General features: G+C 37.1%; 1 protein-coding gene across 1 annotated transcript in view; it reads right to left on the bottom strand.

The window, feature by feature from the left end:
- OLFM3 (olfactomedin 3) overlaps positions 1-25,874 on the bottom strand; it is a 172,770-nt gene that overhangs the window by 114,588 nt on the left and 32,308 nt on the right. The gene's annotated exons all lie outside the window — the stretch shown is intronic.

Here is a 25,874-nt window from a genome sequence, read left to right as displayed (position 1 = left end):
TCATCTAGAGGACTCAAAGATCTGGGCAGAATGGAGTCATCTGAAGCTCTATTTTTCATGTGGCATAGCGTAAGAAAAACTTCCTGTCAATAGCCATGGAAATAATTTAGAAATAATGTAATCCAATGTTCCCAGGCAAATTGTTTTTCAAATATTTTTCTATATGTAATCTATATAAAGTTCTAATAACTGTGTACTTATGTTCTAATTGTCTTATAAAATAGGAATCATCTGTTAGGATAAGCGGCTTCTGTGAAGCATAACCTTCAAAATCCTTCATGCATTCATGTTTCTCACTCTTCACATTATTTATATGGTACACAAACACTATTTTTTTCCCCAAAGTAATTTCTACCAATCACCCAAAATATTTCAGATGTCACGTATCTTAGGACATATTACCTGAGACTCGTCCCCTCTCTTCCAAAGTTAAGAATATTTCCTCTGTATGCCCACCACCATGTAAAAACTTTAAAAAATGAGGGGCGCCTGGGTGGCTCAGTGGGTTAAGTGTCCGACCGGCTCAGGTCATGATCTCACAGTCCATGGTTTCCAGCCTCGTGTCAGGCTCTATGCTGATGGCTCAGAGCCTGGAACCTGCTCAGATTCTGTGTCTCCCTCTCTCTCTGCCCCTACCCTGCTTGCTCTCTGCTTTCTCAAAATAAAATAAAGACATTAAAAAAACATTTTAAAAAATTGCCCACCAAACTGACTTTGGTGAATGCTTATAAATGGCCCCCTTTTTCTGTTCTTTCAGTTCTGTGGGAAATTTCTATCTGGTAATAATTAATAAAATGTCTCGATTGCACTAAGAGTAGAAATTCAAATAGTTTTTCAGAGGTTCTGCCAACTATCTACATGTAGTGTTCACTTCAATTTTCCATTGTAGTTCAAATCTGAATCTCCTCAGGTTTCGTCTCTACCATTGTATTCTTGCTGTGCCATATTGATTCAAACACGGAACAGAGTTCTATCTCTTTAAATTATCCCAAGCAAGACTAACACAAAGCTGTGTTGATTAGAAGCAAGGATGGAGTTTGTGGAGTGTGCATTCTGCAAAACACTGAACACAGAATAAAAATAATTAGCTATTATTATCTAAACCCCCATCAACCACATCCTCTCCTGAGACAATGTGTTTCCCATGGTCTTTGGTTTCAGATTACTATTGTCTTCTGGGTCTCACTTGCTAGAAACATCACTTCTCATAGTTGCTCAGGCTTCTCTCCCATGCTGCTTTGATTCAGGTGACAACTCTTAAGTATATGTCACCTTTCTAGATAGAGAAATCAGGCTTCTTCTTCGTTTCTTTTCTTTCTATGCTTGTCTAAGAAGGTGGGAGAATTGGAGAGAAAAATTCAAGTTATTCTCATTTACGGACCATTATGACACAAAATTTTAAGCAATGTTTGATACATAACAGCTATTCAAATGTAAGAAATGGGTGCATAGATAGATAGAAGATCGGACATTTTCTCATTTTCTGTTAAATGCGTAATTTAATGTCTGCTTATTACTATAATGGATTGCTTTATCATTTTTTACTCAGCCTAACCCTTTATTTTATTTTTTAATGTTTGTTTATTTTGAGAGAGCCTGTGTGAGTGAGCAAGCGAGCTGGAGCAGGGGAGGGGCAGAGAGAGGGGAAGACAGAATCCCAAGCAGCCTGTGCTGGCAGTGCAGAGCCCAATGCAGGGCTTGAACCCACAAACTGAGCCAACTGAGCCACCCAGGTGACCCCCTAACCCCTTTAATAGAAAATTTGGGTTGTTTTTACATTATGATAATAGTATTAATTGTAGGTAATGTTTATTCAGTGCTCACTATATTCGGACACCTTAAGGGAGTATTTTTGGTACTCACAACAACTACAATGTCAGTGCTATTATTATCGCAATTTATACATAAAGAAAATGAAGAGCAGAGAGATTAAAATATTATCCAGTTATTACCTAGCCAGCAAGTAATTGATAATTTGAGTTTAATAAATCTGATTGTGGACTTTATATTTGTAGTTTCATATGCTTGTTTTCACATATCTATATACGTTTGGTTGGTCTTTCCTCTATTTCCTGGTGGCCTGCTTTGTGACTCCGCTTTTACCTGGCCACTAAATGGTGACTTGGCTATTGCCACTCTTATGTGCTTATCAGCACAAACATTCCTTGATGTTACACACATCACAGTACATGCTGCTTTTGCTAAAGCGGAAGAGAGGCTTCGGCCCACTTGTGTTAAAGGTTATTGGGGTCCCTGCTGAGTTTCCCCATTCACTCAGTTTCTTATATTGCTCCCTAGAACATCCTAGAGGAAACGCTTATTAGACTCACTCTCTCAGTTTCTTGCAGCTGCCTCTCTCAAGGTCTCTGTAACAAGTTCTCCTGAGGCTGGAGAGAATTGGAGTGTCTCTGACAAGTGTTCGTCCAAATCATCCTCCTATGCTAAGAATCAACATCTTTGCCAGGAGAAATCCCAGATGGCTTGTCTCTCTCTCTCTCTCTCTGTGTGGTAAATTCCCCACCCACCTGAAGTCCTTGTGGAGAGACTGGTACCGGAGAAAGGGATGGTTCTTTTTTTCTGGTTCTGTCGTATAGCCCTAATTTTAGTATTTCTTACATATTATAATGGTAAGGTAGCCCTCATTTTGTAAAATCCCTGCAGTGCTTTGAAAAACTAAAAAAACCAAAAAATAAACAAACAAAAACCTGTCTTTAAAATATAGGCAGTTCTCAAGTGGCACAGAAACAATCCAGTCCTATAGCCAGGTAAAGAGAAAGACGGCAGCTCATAGTCTAAATTTTCTAGAATTTTTTTTTTAATTCAAGAAACTAACTCATTTTGTGGTTTGTGTACAGACTTCTTTCAAAACTAAAACTGCATGAAGAAATCATATAGGGAAGTAAACAGCGGTAATTGACATGAGAAGGATGATTTGAAAGTAGCTTCTTTAAAGCATGATCCTCAAAACTTCTCTGGGACAATTTCAGTTCTCTTAAATGCTTTTAACTTTTATTCCCAGCTCCTGTTCTTGGAAAATCCCAGTGTATGTGCATTTTTTTTTATGATGTCTGTACATAAAGACAGTTCTGAAATAAAGAAAAATTTAAAATTTGTTACTAGAGAAAAAAAAAGTAGCTTCTTTAGTCATTTGTTCTTCCAACCAATGTGTTCATTGCTTCCTAGTAGTAAGACACATTGGGCCTACAGAGGGGATTATAGATAGTCCATGGCCTCAAGAACTTATAATTGTAGATAGAAACCTAAATCAAACTCTTTAACAACCTTTTTACAAACTTGAGTGTATCCTCATGAAGGCAATGATACTGGTAAGGGTCTTTGGAACAGTTGAGGGAGAACATAAAATTCAGGAAGTATAGAGTATCTGTCTCCAAGTTTTCAAAAGGCTATCATGATAAATGAGTGTGTTGCTTCAGAAGGCAAAATTAAAGAGAGGCAGATTTAGGACCATTGGAAAGATATTTATATCAAGTAAACTATTAAGAAAAGATGGGGGAAAGTATGGAGACTAAAGACTCTCAACAGTTACCAGGTGTTGGGATGGAGGAGAGAAATAGGCAGAAAACACAGGACTTTTAAGACAGCAAAAATACTCTGTATATTGTATAATGATGGATCTGTGTCATTTGCACAAGTTGAAACCCATACAATGTACAATACCAAGAGTGAACGCTAAGGTAAACTGTGGACTTTAAGTGATTATGATGTGTTAGTGTAGGATCATCCTTGGTATAAAAAAAAAAAAGTACCATTGTAGTGAGTGATTTTGATAATGGAGGAGGGTATGTGTGTGTGGGAACAGGGAAGTATAGAAAATCTCTGCACCTTCCTTTCAACTTCATTATAAACCTAAAGTTGCTCTTTAAAAAAAGAAAGAAACAAAAAAAGTGATGGACTTCCTTAAGAAGAAAGCTCCCAGTAGAGGAAGTTTTCCAACAAGGCTGTAATAGAAGTCTTATTTTGTTGCTGTTGTGTTTTGTTTTGCACTGGTGGGAAGTTCCACTTAAATTACTTCTAGAGTATTTTGGGTGATCAAACTTTATAATAATTGGGTGTTATCATCACTTCTATCCCTGGAGTGATTATCTCTTTTTCTGTTAGATAGTTTATGTCTAATCCTTAAGTCCATCATAAAAAGAGTACTAATCCGTTATCTATAAAAAATATGGTAAAACTAGAATCAGGCAACTGACTCAGTGAAAAGTATATAATCTGCTTTATATTTCCATCTTAATTTGATCTAAACTTTGTATACATATACACATGGGTGTGGGAATTTATGTGGACCAAAAATAATGTAGAAGTGCACTAAATGTACTTGTGATCACATGCCTCCTCTCTCATGCTCTGAAACAAGTTACATAAACACGTTTTCAGAAAATAACATAAAACAGATCTGGGCCAATTAAAGAATGGGCGAACTACAAAATATGGGACTTTATGGTTTAGTTTTGTTTCTAACTCATTTTTCAGAACTATGATGGACCTGTGCTATCCTCAGCATTCATAGCAGGTTGATATGTCTTTCAAGAGAACATTATTTTCTAGCTTTGCATTCAGGTCCTTTTCATATTCCCCTTCCCTTGATCTTTGAAAGAATCTGAGTCTTGATTTAAATTTGTTTTTTCATTTATGTATCATTTTTGTGCAACAGTGAGTCTCAGTAATGATGGAGACAAATCCAGATATTTTTGATGACACACATCCCTTGTAATTCCCCACATACCACTAAGTACTAGATAATGTGTATGTGTGTCTGCATCTGTATCACGATAGCCATATCCTCTATAGATACATCCATATCCACTAGATCTAATCTACTTTATATCTATCTAAATACATCTATCTGGTTTCCAAGCTTTGGAAACTGACAGTCAAAACTGGTGGTTACAATACGGTATGATGGATGAGATGAGTCTGTGCCAATGGGCACATTTGAACCCTGGAAAACTGTAGGCTGTAGGTCTAACTCAGAGTTGCCTCATTAAATTCTGCAACACTATGAGGCCCAATGAACTCTCCTGAGACCATTGTAATGGAAAGAAGTCTGCCTTTGCAGATGTCACTTCACAGAAAACTGTGAAGGCAAGATGAAGGCCCCAGCAGACTGAAAGCCCAGATCCCATGAGTTTGACAGGAGTCTGCCTCGGCAGTGGAGATGGGCCACAGCAAGGGCAGAACCACCGGGGGAGTGATGACTGTGGATGTTTGAGGCAGAGCCTGGCCCAGGGAGAGTGAAAAGCAGCAGCATGGTAGAGGCAAATGGTGACCCCGGCTGTGTGGCTCAGCAGGGAGGAGTGGGGCAGGTGGTTGTCCAGATGGAATCAGACTGTGAGAATCTCACTTGAGTCTCCTGGAAATACGCCAGTGAGGAGAGAACTTTATATGAAGAGCTCAAAGATTGTAGTGAAACTGTTTGGCAATAACAAGGTGATTAATGTGACCTCATTCATGTCCACAAGTGAGGCTGGTAAGGCCAGAGTGACTTCCGGTTATCTCGGGTACCCCACTTAGTTATGCTGTTACCTAATAATGCTGTTGATGGCATTCAGCATATGCTGCCCCACAGCATGGTGGCTTGGGATATTTAATAATTTAAGCTGAAGATATTGAGAAATGGCATGTGCAGGAAGGACTTTCTGACCTTCGCTTGAAGCAGGTAATCAAACCCTCACGTGAGATGTGTCTTCCCTATACCCAGAAGAAAGGAGCATCCTTCCCTCCAAAGGTAGAGGAATGGCAAGAAGAATCTGAAGGAGCAGGCCTTGCTAAGTGTCTCCCAGTTTATACGCTGAGCCCTTATTCCTGTCCTACTACATTTCTTCAAGACCCTGTACTCTTCACTGACCATGGCAGGAAAACACGCAGGTGGAACTATTTCTTGAGGTCTTCAATCCCTTCATTTCTTTTTCCATGTAACACAAAACATATATTAAAATAAATGTGTATGCTTTTCTCTGGTTAATCTACTTTTTGTTACAGGAGTCCCAACCTAGAACTTAGAAAAGTAGAGATAAAAGGTTCTTTTCCACCCCCCCTTCCCTAAAAGGTTGTAAAAGGAAGGAAAAATCCAGCAACAATGAAAAATTCAAAATCCTACAGATATTTTAAAAACTATAAATTATTAAATATCATGTATTTTTTAAAAATCTAAGGGGTAAAGAAATATCTGCATTAAAACATAAGTAACATTTGCTGTAACTGAAGGACAGCTTTGGCTCAAAGTTGGGCATTTGTGTAAGCTGTTTCCTCAAAGATGTAATATTTCAGGATTTTAGAGCTCTCAGGAACACTTGGGTGACTCACTCATTTAAGGACCTGACTCTTGATTTTATCTCAGGTCATGATCTCACAGTTCATGGGTTTAAGTCCCACCTCAGTCTCTGCACCAGTAGTGCAGAGCCTGAATGGGATTCTCTGTCCCCCTCTCTTTCTGTTGCTCCCTTGCTTGCTTGCTTGCTCCTCCTCCCCCAAAATAAATTTAAAATGTTAAAAAGAAAGAAAGAGCTCTGAGAGTGGAAGACCAGAGGTATACTTCCTTACCCTTAAAAAGATGCCAATAAAAATAAGTTACATGGGTAAAGCTCTTGATAATTTACCATATTCATATTCATCATCTCATTTATTATTCACAATAGCCCTTTCAAGAAAATATTTTCACCCCAATTTTATAGATAAGGAAATCAAAGTTAAAAGAGATGAAATCACCCAAGGTCACAGGAATTTTAAATATTTGGGTTTCAATTACAACTGCCTATTTATGAGTGTGGGCTTATGCTCAGAGTGTACCTTATCATTTTAGGATCATAGACTATTTTGGAAGCTAAAGAAAGTGAGAAGTTCTCCCTCAGGAAATTATACAGACATGCACATATAAAAAACTGAAATATTCTTTTATAAACAATTCTGAAACATATTCAGGAATACCCTGTGTATCTAAACACCCCAGGGTAAGAAACTCTGGCTATGAGTCAGGGGTGTATTATGGTGCTATAACAATCAGTTTAAGGAAGTGGAGAGTTGATGTGAAAAAGCAAAGCAGAACAACAAAAAAGGTTTAAAGCCTTTTCCATCCCTGCCCCTACCCCTGCAATCACTGAAAGTCTGGGGATTGAATTTTACAATTAAAGTCTCACATCTTGAGTTCCAGGGAGAGATTACTAAGTGTTTCCTCCTAATATAATTTATATACTCATATTCGGGCAAGGAGTTTCCTAGTTAGTTCTTGTTTCCCTTATGTGAGTTCTCATGGCACATCTCTCCTCTTTCTCTATTCCTACTGCAGTAATCTGCCTGATCACTATATGGAACAGTCATTTACAGCTCCATTATTTTATGGAGCTGCTATGAATTTTCCAATTACTACTAGACAATTGCCTGCCATAATTGGTAGCCATAGGGTAAACTGGTCTTTGATGCATGTGGGACAATATGAGGACTCAAATTATTTTCTTCCAACAGTCAATGAATAAATTAGTGGAGAGGGATCTTTGAACAATAGCATTGCATTAGAAGATCATACACTTCCGTTCTTGCTTTGTTGTTGGAAAAACAGAAGGGAAAAAATTAAGAATGACCTTTAGTCTTTTAGTAATGAGACCATAATTTCCTCTGTGGTTAATAATGGTGACTGCTATAAGCAAGTATTTACGACTCTGATTCTTCTAGCACCTTAGGATGGCAATGATCTCTGGATGTCTCAGCTCAGAAACTTAGAGGACTGACAGAATCCTCAGCTGTCTAGTCCTGTGTTTGCCAACAGGACACTGGAGCATTATGGTCTTACTTTGGATGTGTCAGTTCAGTTAGACTGTAGTCCCCAATTAACCAATTACACATGAATCTAGGTATTTTCTGAATACATGAATCCAAGTATTTTGTAGATGTGCCTATAGTTCATAGGATTGACTCTAAATAAAAAAGGGCTGCTATTCTAGATAAACTATAGTGGGCCTGCATCAATCAGTTTAAAATGCCTGAGACTTTCCATAGAGAAGTTCTGCTTGTGGACAGCTGCTTCAGCCCATGCTGTGCATTTCAGTCTGCCCTTCATGAAAGCCTGTCCTACGTATTTCAGACTTGCCCAGCCAGCAATGATTATGTATAAGAGAATTCTTAGTAATGAATCTCTTACATACCTCCTGTTGGTTCCGCTTCTCTGGTTAAACTTTAACTGACACCGGAACATATATACAAATATCAACTGAAGTAGAATGATAACTTCAGCCATCTACTTGGCCCTCAGAGAATATTCAAACTCAGCGTAGGTAATGATCCTGAGTTAGAGAAAAATGATTTCTTTGTAGTTTGTAAAACATTGAACAAGTCTGGATCAGAAAGCTGTCATGGTAGTTATACTCTTTTCTCTTAAATCTCAATAAATATTCTGTCAAACTTAGTTATAACATTTTCTTAAGTAAAAAATATAAAGATGTACATATGTATATCTGTATTTATGTGATCATATACCTCTTTCTATATCTGATATCCTTCATTGTGTATTTACATAGGGATAGCTAAAGAAGAATCACTGCTGTTGCATAATGGTACAGTTAATGACATCATATCTAGTTAAATTCATAAAACTCCAGAAATATTATTTGCATCATATTACTATTCTAATTTCCTGGTTAAGATAAAGGTTTTGCTTCTTTCAGCATTGCCTAATAATTTATAGTGAAGTAATCCTACATAGTATTTCATTAAAAGTTATGTCCCTACTAATCTAATTAATAAAAGAATGTCTATTTTTCATATTTCAGTATGTTTAAACAATATATCCCTACTTCTATTTTATATTTCATTACTGAACATGAATCATATTTAATTATTGCCAATACCTAGAAAAATAAGCTCAGAATGAAATATTAACATCAATTCATCATGGATCAAAACATACACATAGAAATTTACACATAAGGATTCTTAATTCTGTAAGAATTGCCTATCACTTGATTGTATTAATATTAAGAAAGATGCAAAAATTGAGAGGAGTGGGTGATGGAGGTTTGTCAGAAGAGATAAAGGAAAGAATCGGACACAAACTTAGTATCTGCTCCACCATTGTGTGAAGAAGGGGGCGTCCTACTGACAGAAAAACATTTCTACTCTAAAGGTAGAGGCATCTAATTCGCTCCATTATGAGACACTCTGACATGACAGTAATAGTATACCTAGGGCAAATGCTATTGATCTCATGTATTAAAATATGTGATAACTGGTAGCTATGTTCCAGTCACTATACAAAACACATATATGCGTTATCAAAATTAAAGTTCACCACAAGACTGATTGTCAACATATTATTATATATCATATTTAATATTAAATGTGATTGCCTAAATATTACAGTTAAAAAGTTATTCATAGAAGTTATTTGCCTAAGATCACATAGATAATTAGGTCCTACACTTTTATCTGAATTCATTGCGTATAATGAAAAGACTCAAATACACACATTAATGCAAGTCTGGTTTTGCTATAAGATCTAATCAATAGGTAATTGGACCATAAGAGCATATAGGGTGATTTCAGATTCTGATAGAGTCACACAGAATAGATTGACTCTCCCCTCTGATAAGTTATAAAACTGGATACAATTTTTAACAACGTTGTACACTAGGCAACAAAGGATAATGATTCCAGAGAGATAGGTGATTTTAGTCTTCATTCTGTTTTTTTCCTCAATTTATCTCCATGAAAGAGTTTTCAGATTGCAGAGCAGGGGAAACCCAGGTGAAGTCCAGGGGACTCCTTGAGCTGAGTAGAGGAAACTGAGACTCTTGGAAGACTGAAGTTCACAGGGCTGAGTTTCATAGAGGAGAGAGTTGACCAGAGAGGTCTATGGATTTCCAAGGTGTGCTTTTCATGTATGTGGCAGATACTGATCAGCACACATGAGGAAACTGTCAGAGGCCAGAGACGTGCTCAGCATTGTACTATTGAGAAATGTAAATTAAAGCTATGAGCTACTACTACAAACCTCATAGAAAGCCTAAAAAATTTAAGGTTGACCATATCAAATACTGGCAAGAATGTAGAAGAACTGAAACTCTCACACACAGCTAGTGAGAATCCAAAATGGCAAAACCCCTTTGAAAAAAAAAAACATAACACGTACTATATTATCTACTCCTTCCACTTCCAGTATTTGTTGAAGAGTAATGAAAGTATACGTACAATACAAAGACTTATATGTGCATGTTCACAACAGCTTTATTCACAATGGCCAATAATTGGTAACAGCTCACATGTTCATCAGAAGGTGAGTGGATCAAGAAATTGCAATATCTCCTTACATGAGTACTGCTCAACAATAAGAAGGAATGAACTATTGATAGATGCAACAACATGAATGCATCTAAACATAATGTTGAGTGGAAAAGGCCAGACATGAGTACATACAATATGATTCCATTTATGTATGATTCTAGAAAACACAAATCACTCTATAGTTACAGGAAGCAGGTCAGTGGTTTTTGCAAGGAAGGCTCAGGAAGCGATGTGAATAAGCTGTTATTAAGGAGCTCGAGGACATTTTGCAGATAATTCATTCTTTACCTTGATTGTGGTGAGTTTTACAGGTGACTACATATGTCTAAGATCATACAACTTATAAAACTGTATACTTAATACGTATTTTATGTTAATTATGCCAATGAAGTTATTTAAAAATCGAAAACTAATAAACACAACAACAAACAAAAAATTTAAAAATAGCCTAAAGAAATACTGACGGTGATCTTACTGGAATGGTTGTAATGAGATAATCTGCCTGTTGGTAGCACTGAGTCAAGTGCACAGCGGAAGTCTGAAATTACTCAAAATGGAATTTGCTAAAAATGTATTGTTGTAGAAGTGACACTTGTGATAGCTTCTTTCATAAAATGCCTGAGGCTATTGTATTCCTCAAAATAGTACCTTAGCACTGTTCTTAAACTTTACAGATCTCCAAAGAATTGCGTAAGGTAGAAGGGAAAAGTAGTGCATGAGTGTCGGCAAGAACCCAATTCAATTTGAGGCATATCAAATGCCTATCATGTGGAAACAAATGATGACATGAACACAAATACTACTATTGTGTGGGGCACAATTTTAACTGCTTAACGTATATTAAGTTATTTTATTCTCACAACAGTCCTTTGACATAAATAATACTATCATCTCAGTTTTACAAATGAGGAAACGGAAAGGTTGAAAAGTTAGGTAACATCCATCTTCCCAAAGATAATATGGGTTGGGAGTTGAATTTAGGCAGCCCACACCTGTATTCATTACTAAGGTTGCTGTTTCCTAGTGCATACAAGTTAGTAAATTTGGTATTGTTACTTTGAGCATCCAGCAGTCTTACAGAAAAAAGAAAAAAAGGAGTTGAGAAGATGTGATTCCTTCTTAAAATGTATCTTACAGAGAAGGAATTTGGTGGATATAGTGAATGTAAGGCACATGTACTTCTTCTTGTTCTTTTTTAAATTTTTTTAAATGAAAATCCTAGAGACAAGGGGATGTAATTTGAACAGTGGAAGCAGTTTGAAATGTGTTAAGCAAGTCAGTAATGTTAGGACTCCATTTGGTGCTATAGCTTTAAATATACAAGTAAGTAAGTAAAGAAAGAAGGAATATTTCTTTTCACATTACTTGGTTCATTTAATCTATATTTTTAGAATAGCTATAATTTGAAAGGCAAAGTTACAAATTAGAAGTGGCCCTCCTTGGGTGCCTCGCTGACTCAGTGGAGTATGTGACTCTTGATCTAAGGGTCATGAGCTTACTTAAATAAATAAATAAACAAAACCTCATTATTGAAAAAAAAAAAGTGGCACTCCTTTACTCAGTTAATTATATATTCTTAGTTTTGATGTTGGCTCCACTTTTAATTCATTTTCAAAATAAGAACCTTTCTCACACTTTGAATGCTTTCCATCTAGACAGATCTATGTTAACATACATTTCCAGTTTTTAACCCCTACATTCCTTATACTTTATTCTCTTTGAAGTAGAAAAAGTAATCTTTTTAGAATAAAAGTTTAGATCAAGTCACTCCTCCGTTGAAAGTCTCTGAGTTAACTGAGAGTTTGATCTAAAATCTTCCTATATTTAAGATTCTTTGGGGTCTTGTCCCAGTGACTTTCCTAATAGAATCATTTTCCAATCCTCTCCAAGCATGCTGCTCTTATTGGTGTTCTCTGAACACACCAACAAGATTCCCCATCAAACTCCTGTATCTCTCTTTACCTTGGAACACACAACCTCTTGCTCCCTTTACATTTCTGTTCAAATTTCACTTTGACAGACACTTGACATAACCTCGGTGTATAAAATTGTAGACTGGATGAACCCTTTACCCTTTATCTTTACCTGGATGGATTTCTCAACTTACTATCCCCTATTGCTGGTGATAATAATTAATTGTCTTTCTCTTTAACTGACAGCCTCTGTCTACTAGCGTGTCCTCTATAAGAACAAGGGCATTGTCTGGTTTGTTCGTTGCCATATCTTTTAGAATAGGGTCCAGCTCAGAAAAGAAACTCCATAAATATCTATTGATTGGATAAATAAACAAATTCCAGATCTACCACTTACTGTAACTTGGACAGCTTATGCTAACATTCTATATTCCAGTTTCTATGTTCCAGAGGATAGACTGTGTAACTTGCAGGTTCCATGTTAGGTTAAATGACAATGTATGCTATGGGGATACTTCAGCATGTAGTAAGTCTTAATCAGTGGGTTATATTACTATAACAATCTGGCCAGGAACTATGTGGATTAGCATAGCTTTTTAGCACCTTTATTTTCCTATTCTAAGTTGCCTCAAAGTCACTTTTACCTGAGAAAAATCAATAATGACCACCACAACAAATATTTTGGAAGATCAAAAGAGACCAGTGAATAAATTTTAAATTAGTAATTGTGAATGCTTTATGAGAATATGTTACTTGTTTTCCACTGAAGTTTGTTTATGCCGTAGGATACACAAGAAAGACACAGTATTAATTTCATCTTTTGGCAAATATTATTTTAAATGAAACACAATGGTTTCTTTCCTATCTTAATATTCCAGGTGTATGCAGCTTAGACCTTATAATAAACTAGAGACTGACTTAATGAATCATTCATGATTAGTTTGAACTAATCATCGGAATGATCAGACGTTGGCAGGGGTTCCTGCAATGAAAGGAAATGATCTACTGTTGTAAGTGCCTCAGCATTCTGAAGGTTCTTGGCTTCTTCCCCCGCCCCCCCCCCAACACTTAGTCATTCTCCTCAGCAATTTATCTTGAACAAGCCAAAAGAAGGAAAGGTCAGCCAGATTCAAGACTTCAAAGGTGCCATTTCTTTAGCAAACATGCTCTGTTCTTGATAGATTTTGAAATACTCTGCATTTATGGAGTTCATTCAGAATTGTAAATTACAAGATCTTCCAGTCTTTAAACTTAGAGCATGTTTTGAGCTTGAGTCAGCAAAACCATTCAAACTCCACTTTCTTTGTCCCTAGTACTAAAAGGATTGTGTCCCTGAAAAAGATATCCAAATTTTATGGGAATGATGGTTTTCCATTTTTCTATCCCTATAGAGAAAGCACATTTTAAATGAAAAGATATTGATTCAGATAGCTGTAGTTTTTTTAAATAAAACTAAAATATGTAGATGTTAAAATTTCTTCACATGACCTAAAAACATTTTAGATATTCAACATTTAGCTATCTAACTTTTTAAAAAAACTTCCTTCCTGATTCTCTTGGTTATAAATTATTGTTTGAACAGTAACTTGGCTGTACTATTTACCACCAGAAACAGCTCATCTGCTTAAACACTGCCCAGCTTTCAAGACTTGGCTCAAGAAAGACTGTCTCTCTGATTCCTTTCTTCCTCCTTTACTGGACTAACTTGTTTATGTATCAATATTGTTTGACTCATTTTTAGAGGCCTTGACTTCATCTCTCTTGCTTAGTTAACTAGTACTTAATACAGTTCTGTATTAGGGCTAGAAAATTGCTTTTAAACAACACATATTTTTGTGAGGGCATGGTAAATATAATTACTGTCGTATTCAATGCTTACTCAAAAAAGTTTGGAGCGCGTGGGTGGCTCAGTCAGTTAAGCGTTCGACTTTGGCTCAGGTCATGATCTCACAGTTTGTGGGTTTGAGCCTCGCATTGACCCAGTCTGTGCTAACAGCTCAGAGCCTGAAGCCTGCTTCAAAGTCTGCCTCCGTGTCTCTCTCTGCCCCTCCCCTATTCATGTTCTGTCTCTCACTCTCAAAAATAAACATTAAAAAGAAAACAGTCTGGAATGAAATAACTACTGAATCACAAATATATGGACAGCCCCCCTTCTCTCAAAAAAAAATTGCTGTCTAACTAATAATGAAGATACTAAGCTGAGTAAATTATACATAGGAGGAGTTGATTTAGGCTCTTAGCAATTAGCCTTTCTTCCCTTGTTCATTTGTTCATTTATTCACACTTGAGGTTAGGCTCTTTGGTTGCCAGTAACAAGGTCTTCTCAGGTCATTTTTAGGACAGAGGACTCTGGGTATTGCAGGAGACTGGCTTTCTCATAATCTCTTTTCATGATCTCGAGCCACATTTCAGTATGATGGCCACTAGTCAGTGGTGTCTGTTTAAGCGTATATATATATATAAATATATATATTTTCCCCCTTGCAACTCCTGCCAGAGTTCTACCCACTTTGGGCTAGTGAACCAATTCAACATTAATATAAATTTGGCTTTGGAAATTTTCAGTGTGCATAGGTTATTTACCTACTATTAATGGGAAGTCCTGATATTTTGATGGCCCTTTGCAGTTCTTCGCATGTCTTATTTGCTCATTTATTGAAAGGAGCATTAATTGCAAGACAGATTTGTTCTAGCACAATCCATAGACTTTATAGGAAATGGAGGGAAGAGAGAAGGCTTCCCCCTGCCCCCCATCTTTTTGGTCTTTGACTATCTTAAGTCATTTTCCATACATAATCCTATCATATTATATTATAGCAAATGCTTTATCTTTCTCGTCCCTATTGGATGGTGAGCTCCTGCAAGACAGATTACCCACCCTAGAACCTCTGGCTAACAAAGGAAAATGTGGCTACAGTTTAAACTGCAGGTAGGAGAACTACTATCAAAGAAAATTTGGAGGAAAATTTCAGGAATTCTAGTCACAGTATTTCTTTTGATTCCACAAAACCTCTTTTAGTATGATGCATATAGGAATTCCTCTCCCCCTCTAAATAACAATCTACCACACCATTGGGTTCAGTGTTTATTGATTGGTCAAATAAACTCAAATGCATGGATGACTATCTTTATAAAGACATTCAATGGGAGAGACTATCAGAAGGAATACCCTTTTGAATGACAGTCTCAGTCTTTATAGATTAATCCTAATAGATGGGAATTCTAGTGACTGACATCTATTCTCTTTAATTTTTAATTTTTTTCATCATCCAAACCCTACAAACCTATTCATATTTTACTTACTTTTCAATTATTGCTTTTAGTTCATCTCTCTCTCTTGTTTTCTTAATGTTTATTTTTGAGAGAGAGAGAGAGAGAGAGAGCAAGCGCACAAGAGCACGTGAGCAAGCAGGAGAGGGGCAGAGAGAGAGGGAGACACAGAATCTGAGGCAGGCTGCAGTCTCTGAGCTGTCAGCATAGAGTCCAACATGGGGCTCAAACTCATGAGCTGCAAAATCATGACTTGAGCCGAACTCAGATACTTAACCAGCTGGGCCACCCAGGCACTCCTAACTCACCTCTCTTATACTCACTTTTGGTACTTTTGGTGCTAGTGTTTTGGATTAGGGTGGGATGGTCAAAATGGCAAAATGTGGAAAGACTCAACCATCTGTAGCAGGCAAAATCAAGAGGAATGGAAATGTAATGGAAAAGGAGATGCTGAAGGAGGAGGTATCAAGAGTGACATCTAGGTTTCTCACACAACTGGATGGATGGTAACATTGACTGGGGCAGAAAATATTAAAGTCCATGTTAGATACTATGAGTTCATTAATTTCTTTTTGGACATATTAAATTTGAGGTACTTATGAGACATCTACAAAGAGATGTCAAGTAGCTGTTACAAATGTTAGGTTCAACCTCAGAGTAGGGTCAGTAAATATAACCAATTAATTACCTAGCTAACTAAAAATAGCATTATGGTGTTTGAATTAACTTATTGATGAATGGTTGATATTGATTTGTGAGACGTTACCAGTATTGGTGATTCAATAATGGCTAAAATAATTCCTTCTTTCTAAGGTCTGACACTCTGTTCAGGAGACAGGCATATATATGCAAAATATAGAAGTAGTTACTTAGCCATAACATGTGTAAACCAGGTACCATGCGGCCATATAGAAAATAGCAAGTAATTCTGTTGAGTTGATGAGTCTGGAGTATAAAGATGAAAACATGGAACAGTAATTATGTAGTTTTATCTGGGTCTTTGTAGAATATTGAGCATTGTCATTCTTAAGTGAGTGAACAGAAGAAGTGTATTCTCCGAGGCATTAAACTCATGGCATACTTGAGAACCAGCAAACCTTCTTTTTGAGAAGGAATGAGTGATGATTTTCCTGCATCTCTAATTGCTGGGAAGAGGAACCTTAGAAAGCGTCACTCATCAATTTTTCTCTTTCCGATAATCTTGCATTTTGCAATTCAATCAATTCTCTCATCATAACAAAATTAGGTTGATTAACTTCTAGACTCAATTATTTCTTTTTATACTTGCACTTATGTCCTTGCAACTATTCTGTGGTTTTAAGCGTTCTGATTGTATCTAATACAAAGTGCCTATGTAGTGCTTTGAGGGGCTTATTATCATAGTGCGTGATTTCCAGTAGGGAATCCGTGTATGCCTGATAATAAAAACTGTACAGGTATGCATTTGTAAGATGACTCCAGAGCTAATTACCATCTGATAAGTATAAAACAGTTTTACTGTTGGAGTTTCTATTCAAAGTATAGTAAGGAAAGCCTTTTAGTTGGTGTTTTGATTGCTGCAAAGTGAAAGATTTTTGAAGAATACTTAGACTTAATGCTCATATATTGTGTACTCCTGTACAGTACCAGACACAGTGAAGATCAGAAGGCAGGTAGATTAAGAAGCACCAAAGGGACAGTATGAAAGCTTCCTAGCAGCAGACCCAGAATACAAATGAAAATTATCTTCACCTTCACAATAAGCCACACAAAAAAATTCACAGATTAAATTAAAAAATCCAATCTAATTTTCCATTAAAGCATAATTTAACAATCTAATTGTTACTATTTTATTGTGAAATATGAATGAAATAATATGTATGACTAGCTATTGCACCAAAGAATAACTGTAGAAAATAAATAATAGTTAATACTTAATTGCCTGTACTGTGTTTCTGCATTTGAAATTTAAGGAAATTATAAACACCAATAGTGCCTGGGTGAATCAGTTGGTTAAGCATCTGCCTTTGTCTCAGGTCATGATCTCACGATTCATGAGTTTGAGCCCCACATCAGGCTCTCTGCTGTCTACTCTGAGCCTGCTTCAGATCCTCTGTCCCCATCTCCTTCTGCCCCTCCCCCTGGCTGCACATGCTTGCTCTCTCTCTCCCTCTCTCATAAATAAATACATCTTAAAAAATAAAGACTTGATGTTATAGACATAAAGTCTTTCTGGGGAGAACTAGAAAATTAGGAAGTGAAAGGGTAGTTCTTAAAAGGCTAGAGACTAGGCAAATTGATAAATCACCACATCCAAGCATCATATATCTAGGAATAGTAAGGAAGTGAAAATGGAAATTAAAGAAACTGTAGATAACACTTTGTTTTTAAGTGTGTTTAATTGAGGAAATATCCCCCTGGAGAGAAAGATGGTAGCACAGTGCTTGCATTTTACCAATAACCAGAGCACAATGTGACTGCACTGTAGGAAGGTATGCAGCAACTATGGATTAAGCAATGATTTATATGGCTGCACGAATGACACTGAGAGGTGCAGTTGCATTTAGAAAATGTCATTGGTGAGTGAATGGTGTAGATGACCTGTTCTGCCTTTAATATTGAGCCTGTAGTCGACCTCCCCAATTTCCCTGCAACACTGAAACTTTTAAACATGTGACGGGAAAACAGATTTTATACTTCATTTAATCCTGACAGTTTGACTTAGATGTTAATTGTATCTACTGTTTTTATTAGCTTGGAATTTTTTATTGAATTTCACATTTAAAATCATTGCGATTTTAGTAAGTGATAGACTCATTTATGGAACCCATCATAATTGATTAAATTTGTCTTAGTGGTTCTTCACTATACCCTCAAGTAGTAAGCATGAATGGCATTATTGGTCCCATTTTACTCAGAGTCCTCTTTACAATACTGCATCTAGATTTTGGGGTCCAAAGAGCATAAAGACAGATGTGTCTTAAATTTTCTTCTAGATGTGAGTAAAAGCTTTTTATCATATTTGGCCAGATTTTCTCTCTCTTAGTAGATAATGATGTTTGGAAATGGAGAAGACATAGGAAGAATTTCCTAGCTAAAATGGATGAGCTTGAGAGTGGATTCTTGAAGAAAAGTAATCCCCACCCCGACCCTGAACTAGAGAATGTATGGCCTTTAATTGACTTGAGAATGCAATTTTAGATAAGATAGTTAAAACCCTTTCTATCAAGAAGATGGCCCCAGGAGGTGCTTTGGAACTCCTAAGAACTGCATTTATCTGGAACTATAATGTTTATAGACATTTATATATAATGTTCCCCTTTTAAGCAATACTATAGGAATATTATTTTTTGGTGTTAAATATGCTAGGAGGTAGAAATATAAAGCTGAACTCGATAGATTCCAGACCTCAAAACCACATAACTCAACATACTTCTGAATTCCAGTGCATTCTTCCTTTCCTCTCCCTATTTTTGCCCTTTTTACTTTCTATTTTATTTATTTTTAAAGTTTGTTTGTTTTTGAGAGTGAGAGAGATAGAGCACAAGCAGGGGAGGGGCAGAGAGACAGAGGGAGACACAAAATTCAAAGCAGGCTTCAGACTCTGAGCTGTTAGCACCAGAGCCTGACACGGGACTCAAACTCACAAGCTGCAAGATCATGACCTGGGCTTAAGTCAGATGCTCAACCAATGGAGCCACCCAGGTTCTCCTCCCCTTTTACTTTTTAAATCGTTTGTTTGTTTGTTTGTTTGTTTTGAGATCGAGAGCGAGCAAGAGAGCTACCAAGGGAGGGGGTAGAGAGAGAGGGAGAGAGAATCTCAATCCGTCTATGCACTAGGCACAGAGCCCCATCTAGGGCTTTCTCATTAACCATGAGATCACGACCTGGACCTGAGTAGATATCAAGAGACAGATGCTTAAACTGACTGAGCCACCCAGGCGTCCCCCACTTTTATTTTTTAAAGTAAAGGATTGAATTTAAGGGCATAACAGAGGAAAAAGTACTGACATAAGTGGGGTGCATTGCTTACCATGAATTATAATATTGATATGCTTTATTAAGCCCTTCTACATTCCAAGTACTGTGCTAGCCTTATAAAACATTCACATCAACCCTGTGCAATGGGTATATTAATATCATTTCTTAATGCAGAAAATTACATTTAGATAGGTTAACTGATTTATCTAGAGGTGAGATTTTGAATCAGGATTAGTCTCTCTTGTGTTGCAGTACAGAATTGAGACATTTTAAAAGGTTGCACAGCAAAATAGAAAGGCGGATCAATCTCGGATGAGGCTAGATGAGTGTAAGTCAACACCTAACAGGATGGTATTAATTAATCTCTGTTAGTTCCTTTGAGTTCAGAATCTGGTCTTCAGTTTTTTAATCTCAGAAACTTAATCTCGTTTGTGTCTAGAACTTGACTAAATTGTTTGCCAACAACCAAATTTACAAAAGATTGACATATGTGATTAAAATACACATTTATAATTTCCCATGAGAAATAGGACAAGTGGATTGGACATCTGCGTTGGACTGACCCATAATTATTGAAAGTTGCTCCAAGCATAGGAAATTAAAGTAAGAAGACTTAGTTATATAATTCAGATAACACCAGTGTCTGATACCCTTCAGTTTCTCTACTTACGGTAACATTTACAGGTGTTTCTGTTGTCATATGATACTTGGATTCTTGAAAAACTCTACAAAACTGTGTATCAAAAATAACAAGGCTTATGGAGAAAAGGGGAGTTGGGACAAACCACCCAAAACCTGTGTAATTGTACATCCAGAATACTAACAAAAATAGTAATTGATACCTCAGGAAATTGCTTGGATAACTTGGGAATAGAGCTGGAATTTGTACCATAGATAATATAAATGCCCATAGAAACTGAAGGTAAATGCTGACTTGTGGTCCTGGGACAATGGATAAGAAAGCATAACCCAGAGTCATTGCTGTTTTTTAGCTGGGCACAGTGGTAAGTGCAACCTTCCACAACCCAGAGCAAGTCTGGGACTACCCTTTACAGGAAAGATGACCTGGCTACAAGGGCTCATTATCATTCTAGTCTCATGATTCCAGCTCTACCTGCCTAGAAAAAAACCCCATTTATAAAGCAATATATTTGTGTTACACATCACTCCTAGAATTGCCAATCATATTATGAGCTACTTGGTCTTATGGGGGATGTGTTATAGCGGAACAGTCTGCCTGTGTTTACACCTATACCCCTTGGTAGTTCTTGGGTGGGCATTGTTAAATTGCCTCCATGGTTCTTTTTATATTTATCTATGACTGTGCAGTTGTCCATTTTGATTAATATATTCTTAACCTATGTAGTGTCTTCTGTCTGGGTATGTTATTGTCACCCTCTACAAATGGAAGGAGATTTGAATTACTTAGAACTATAGAGCTCTGCTACTTCAGCCCAGGAAATCCCATCACAGCATCCATAGCCCATGTTCAATGGTCTTTGCTTGAACTCATAGAGCTGGGGAGTTCACAGACTCTGAGCTCCAGTTTTTCATTTACTTATAAAAAACACACACGATCATGATATTTCTAAACTTTTGAGTGGAGAAAACATATATATTTAGGAGTCTTTAAATTGAATAGAAAGAAAATTCTGATTCTAATTATTGGGATATTATGATGAGATTTATTTAGATAATATATATACACATTATCCAAATGTAGATTATCTAATTATCTACATGTAGATTAATAATGCTTGATGGCTTCAGAGGATATCTTTTTGGATATGACAGTTTATCACAAGAAGGCTCATCTATAGAACTGGCAAAACAGGCTGAGGGGGGTAAGAAAGTGTCTCTGAAATATATTTTTATAAGATTAATGATTTTTATAAACTCCTTAAGCAGTTAATGATATTTTCTAATGAAGAATATAAAAGAAAAGCTAATTTTATTAGATGTAATTTTACATCTAATTTGTAAATAGAGGAATTTAAGTTGGCCAAACCAAATGACCTGAATCTTTTATAAAATACTCTAACATTTAAGATGATACTGTATTAGACATCTTTGCTGAAAAAAATCCTTTTAAAATATTTGATTCTTGGGGCGCCTGGGTGGCTCATTTGGTTGAGCATCCGATTTCAGCTCAGGTCATGATCTCACAATTTATAAGTTTGAGCCCTGCATTGGGCTCTTTGCTGACAACTCAGAGCCTGGAGACTGCTTCAGAGTCTGGTTCTCCCTCTCTCTGTTCATGCTTTATCTCTCAGTCTCTCTCTCAAAAATAAACAAACTTAAAAAATAATAAAATATTTGATACTAGTAAATAAAAAAGTTAGAAATAAAAGAAAACAACTGTAGAAATATTTTTCCATGGGGTGCCTGTATGGCTCAATTAGTTGAATGGCTAACTCTTAATTTGGGCTCAGGTCATGATCCCAAGGTCATGGGATCGATGGGATTAAGCCCCATATTGGGGGCTCTTCCCTGTGCTTGGAGCCTACTTAGAATTCTGTCTCTCCCTATGTTCCTCTCTCCTGCCCCTGAGTGCTCACACACACATACACACACACACACACACACACACACACACACACACACACACACGCTCCCTCTCACACTCTTTCACATGCTTGCTCACTTAGGCTCATTCTCGCTCTCTAAGAAAAAACAAAACAAAACAAAAAAGTCTTTTCCTAATGACATTGGGAATTGACAGATTAAAGGACTGTGTAATAAAGTCATAATATTGCAATTTATAATCTTGCGATGTTTCACAAAAGAGGAGATAAAGATTTACTGCAGATAATGGGGAGACCCCGTTTGCATTAGTAAAAAACAAATTTCCATAATAGGCTGGAAATGATAGAGCAGGCAGTTTGTTAAAGGAGAGTTGGAGGCAAGGATGGTGATAAATAGGTTACGCATTAGAAGTCTGTAGGCACAACGGACGTGGATTTGTGGCTTCCAAGACCTCTCACAATTTTGGCCTTGTGGCTTCCAAGGGCTAATGGACCACAGGTGCAGAATATGCTCTCTCCTCTTCCATCTCTACACTCATTATAATTCATTTGCATTGTGGTTTTAGCCCCTCCCCATGGGGAAAGGCTACCAGGGTGTTTCCAGTACAAATGGGAACCCAAATGATTGGAAGCAGCATGTGTCAGAGATCACCATGTCCATGACCCAAGACCTTGCTTACGTAAAAGAAAAAGTTTCTGTAGCTTCAAGCAGTTGCCATCCCTGGGCCTGCCTGCTCTCCCTTCTTGAGAGTGTACTGTCCTTAATAGACTGCTTTGTGCTTGCTACTTTCCTGCTGGCTGACTGTATTCCAGTGCGGATCCTCAAGTAAATCTTTGGTGGGGAATCCAAGAATCAAGGTCTCCATTCATAAACCATAGCTGTCCTACTGGTAACAGGAGGTAAATAACCACTATATTTTCATGACTGAAAGGTACAATTTATAAAGTGATCGAGGAAACTGTACATGAAACTTCACACAAGAGTTCAGCTTTGGAGCTAATATGTTTAAAAACAAAGTAAGAAACCACATAGCAATATATACATTGAGAAGAGTGGGGAGTTCTGTGAAGACCAGGGTTCAGCTAGTTAGCTGCTTTTCACCTCTTCTTGGCTCTTTGCTAACACTCACAATAGTCTCGATTCCATCTATTAATACTACTGTCAGTTCTTTTTTTCACTTGTTCTCTAAGATACTCAAATTACTTTTTGTTTATTTTAGCACTGTTTTTGCCTTCTAAGTAATAGGTAGAGAAGTGTTTTCTGAAATTGAAAAGTTTACTGTTAGTTTCTTCTCATTAATTCTCTGCATGTTCTGTGTTGTTGGTGGTGGTGGTGGTGGTAGTGGTGGTGGTGGTGGTGTGTGTGTGTGTGTGTGCACGTGTGTGTGTGTGTTAAGGATCAGTGTTGGTAGAGGAGGGGTGATGGTTAGAACTACAGGGATCATAATGTTTGTGGAGATTCACAATTCGGTGCCATAAAACATATGGCATTTTGACTAGATTTTATACAACTGGCCTCCCAACCTCTTACTTTGATCTGCAGTACCCAGCAAAGCACTTCCTTCTGGTGGAGAGTTTGGCAAATGATTTATTAACGTATATCATGGTTGGTGAAGTGAGCTGTGTTTTTTGGTTTTTTTCTTTTCTCAAATACAGAAACACCAAAGGAAAGAAAAACTAATCACCTATAATGACTCTTGTAGAATGAATTGTGCTTTTGTTGAACATAAAGGATATGTGAATTATGATCAAACTGTAATTTTCTTCTGATTTTTATTGATCCTCAATATTTTACTCAATGGGGTGAACTTCTCTGTTCCAGAGTGAAAATTCTAGCTGGTTCCAGGGTGTTTACATTTTGACACAAGTGACAGCTCTAAAAGTACTTTAAGCAGCAGTCCTAATTCAGGAATTAGTGTGTCCTTGGTAATAATGGAAGTACAGAAACTTCAGTGTTAAATATTCTCTCACACATCTCTAGCTAGCTTTAAAATGGAAGCCTATGCATGGTTAGTAGTTCTTCATTCCTTCAATCTGATGGTTTCCACCCTTCTGAGATAGTTTGCTCCTGACCAAAATGGAAGTTGGAGGGTGGTGCATAGAAGGAAACAGCAGTGGGGAATAAGCCCATTCTTACTTAGCTCTGTGTTTTTGTGCTCATTGGGCTGCCAGTTAAATTTGATATTTCTATGAAGATGCAGTTGATATAAGCTGACTGTCTCATTGTGTGAATTGACAGAAACTTTACAAGTTCCCTAGTGAGCTTTCTTGTAGTTCAACTGAAATTAGTAGATGTCCATGTGCAGAGTGGAGCTCCTTTCTCTACCCTAGGCAGATGATAGTACAACTTCAGGCTCTTTCTTTGGAAGTCTCTTCATGCTTCTGGGCCAGGATTCAAACGTTTCACAATGCATGTCTTCCCTATTGCTACTCAGGGTGTGGGAAAATTTCATGTATCCTTTTTCCTGACAAACTCCAGGAGTGCAGGCACATTCCATTATCACTCTCAAAACCAGTCTTTCTACCAGATTTCAGTTTTGTTGTTTTTTTCATTTCCTCTCTCTGAAACTATTTAAATGCTTGAGCTTAGGGAGGGGTCCAAGAGAAGTGAAAAGATTTTAATTCATTTCTTCTGTACATTTCTCATATGGGGTTGGAGGTCTGTTTGTCATCTGACTGGTTTCTCAGTGGAAACTAAGGAAGGGAAGAGATTCACACTAGTATCCTATTACACTGTCATCACAGCAGTTATTAAATGTGTTGTAAATATTGATTTACAAATGAGCTTATTCCACTAAGATTAGCCATAGAGTCCTCTTACTCATGTTTTTTTAAATTTACATTTTGAATGTTTACTTTTTAAATTTATTTTGAGAGAGAGTGAGCTGGGAAGGGGCAGAGGGACATAGAGAATCCCAAGTAGGCTCCACACTGTCAACACAGAGCCCAACACGGGGCGCCCTCTCACAAACTGTGAGATCATGACTTGAACCAAAATCAAGAGTCAGACACTAACCAACAGAGCTACCTAGGTACCCCATTCTTAATCATGTTTATAATTGCACAGTGCCTAGGATGTATAGATATTCAAAAATGGTAGTAAAAGCAAAACTTACGGTGACATTGTATGGCTTTCACTTTTGTTGATATAAGCCTGATCATTGATTGTTATATCAGCTAATATTGAGCCAGCCTTTATAGAGAGATTCTAAATTAGGCTTGAAGCAGATTGTAAGTGGTGGTGGCAAATGTGTGTGAAAGCAGGTTTGGGAGGATCATGGTGTACATTTCAGGCCAAGTGAATAGCAAGTGCCAAAACATGGAGGTGTGAGGAGGAACATGTTGGGACCCTTGGATATTGGTGACTTGGGGGCAGGGTAAGAAAGGCAAGGGGTGAAATCAGGCAACGGTATGGAGGTTTTCAAGGGGCTTTTGAAGAATTATAAGTGGAAAACATGTTGATTAAGAGTAGAATATGTTTTCACCAGTTTGTAAATGAAAGACTTCTTGTAAAAATTCATTAATTGAAAAGTGCAATATGCCTTGAAAGATTCATCATTAGAGTTTTGTGTTTCTGTTGGTGAAATGTGTAAAACTTTGAATGGACCTCCCCCATTATCAGGCCATTGTAACTTGTTGATCTTCAGTTTTAGAAAAAAAAATGCTTGCTTAAAATATGTATGTATGCTATTTTCACCTCATAATCATGATGGGAAAGTGTTGGGAATATTGCTCTTTACTCCTAGAAAGCTGATCATTTCCATCAGCACTGATTTAATTCTGAGTAAAAGGAAATAAAATTCAGTCCAGGGACAGGGACATCACATGCCAGTATGCAAGAGAAATGCATCTGTATTTTAAACAAGTTGATAGAAGCCAAGGGAGGAAAATAAAAGCTGAGTAAGATGAAAGGCAA

The sequence above is a fragment of the Suricata suricatta genome, chromosome 8 (assembly GCF_006229205.1).
Source record: "Suricata suricatta isolate VVHF042 chromosome 8, meerkat_22Aug2017_6uvM2_HiC, whole genome shotgun sequence".
Lineage (NCBI taxonomy): Eukaryota > Metazoa > Chordata > Mammalia > Carnivora > Herpestidae > Suricata > Suricata suricatta.
This window is presented reverse-complemented; position numbering and strand designations above follow the sequence as displayed.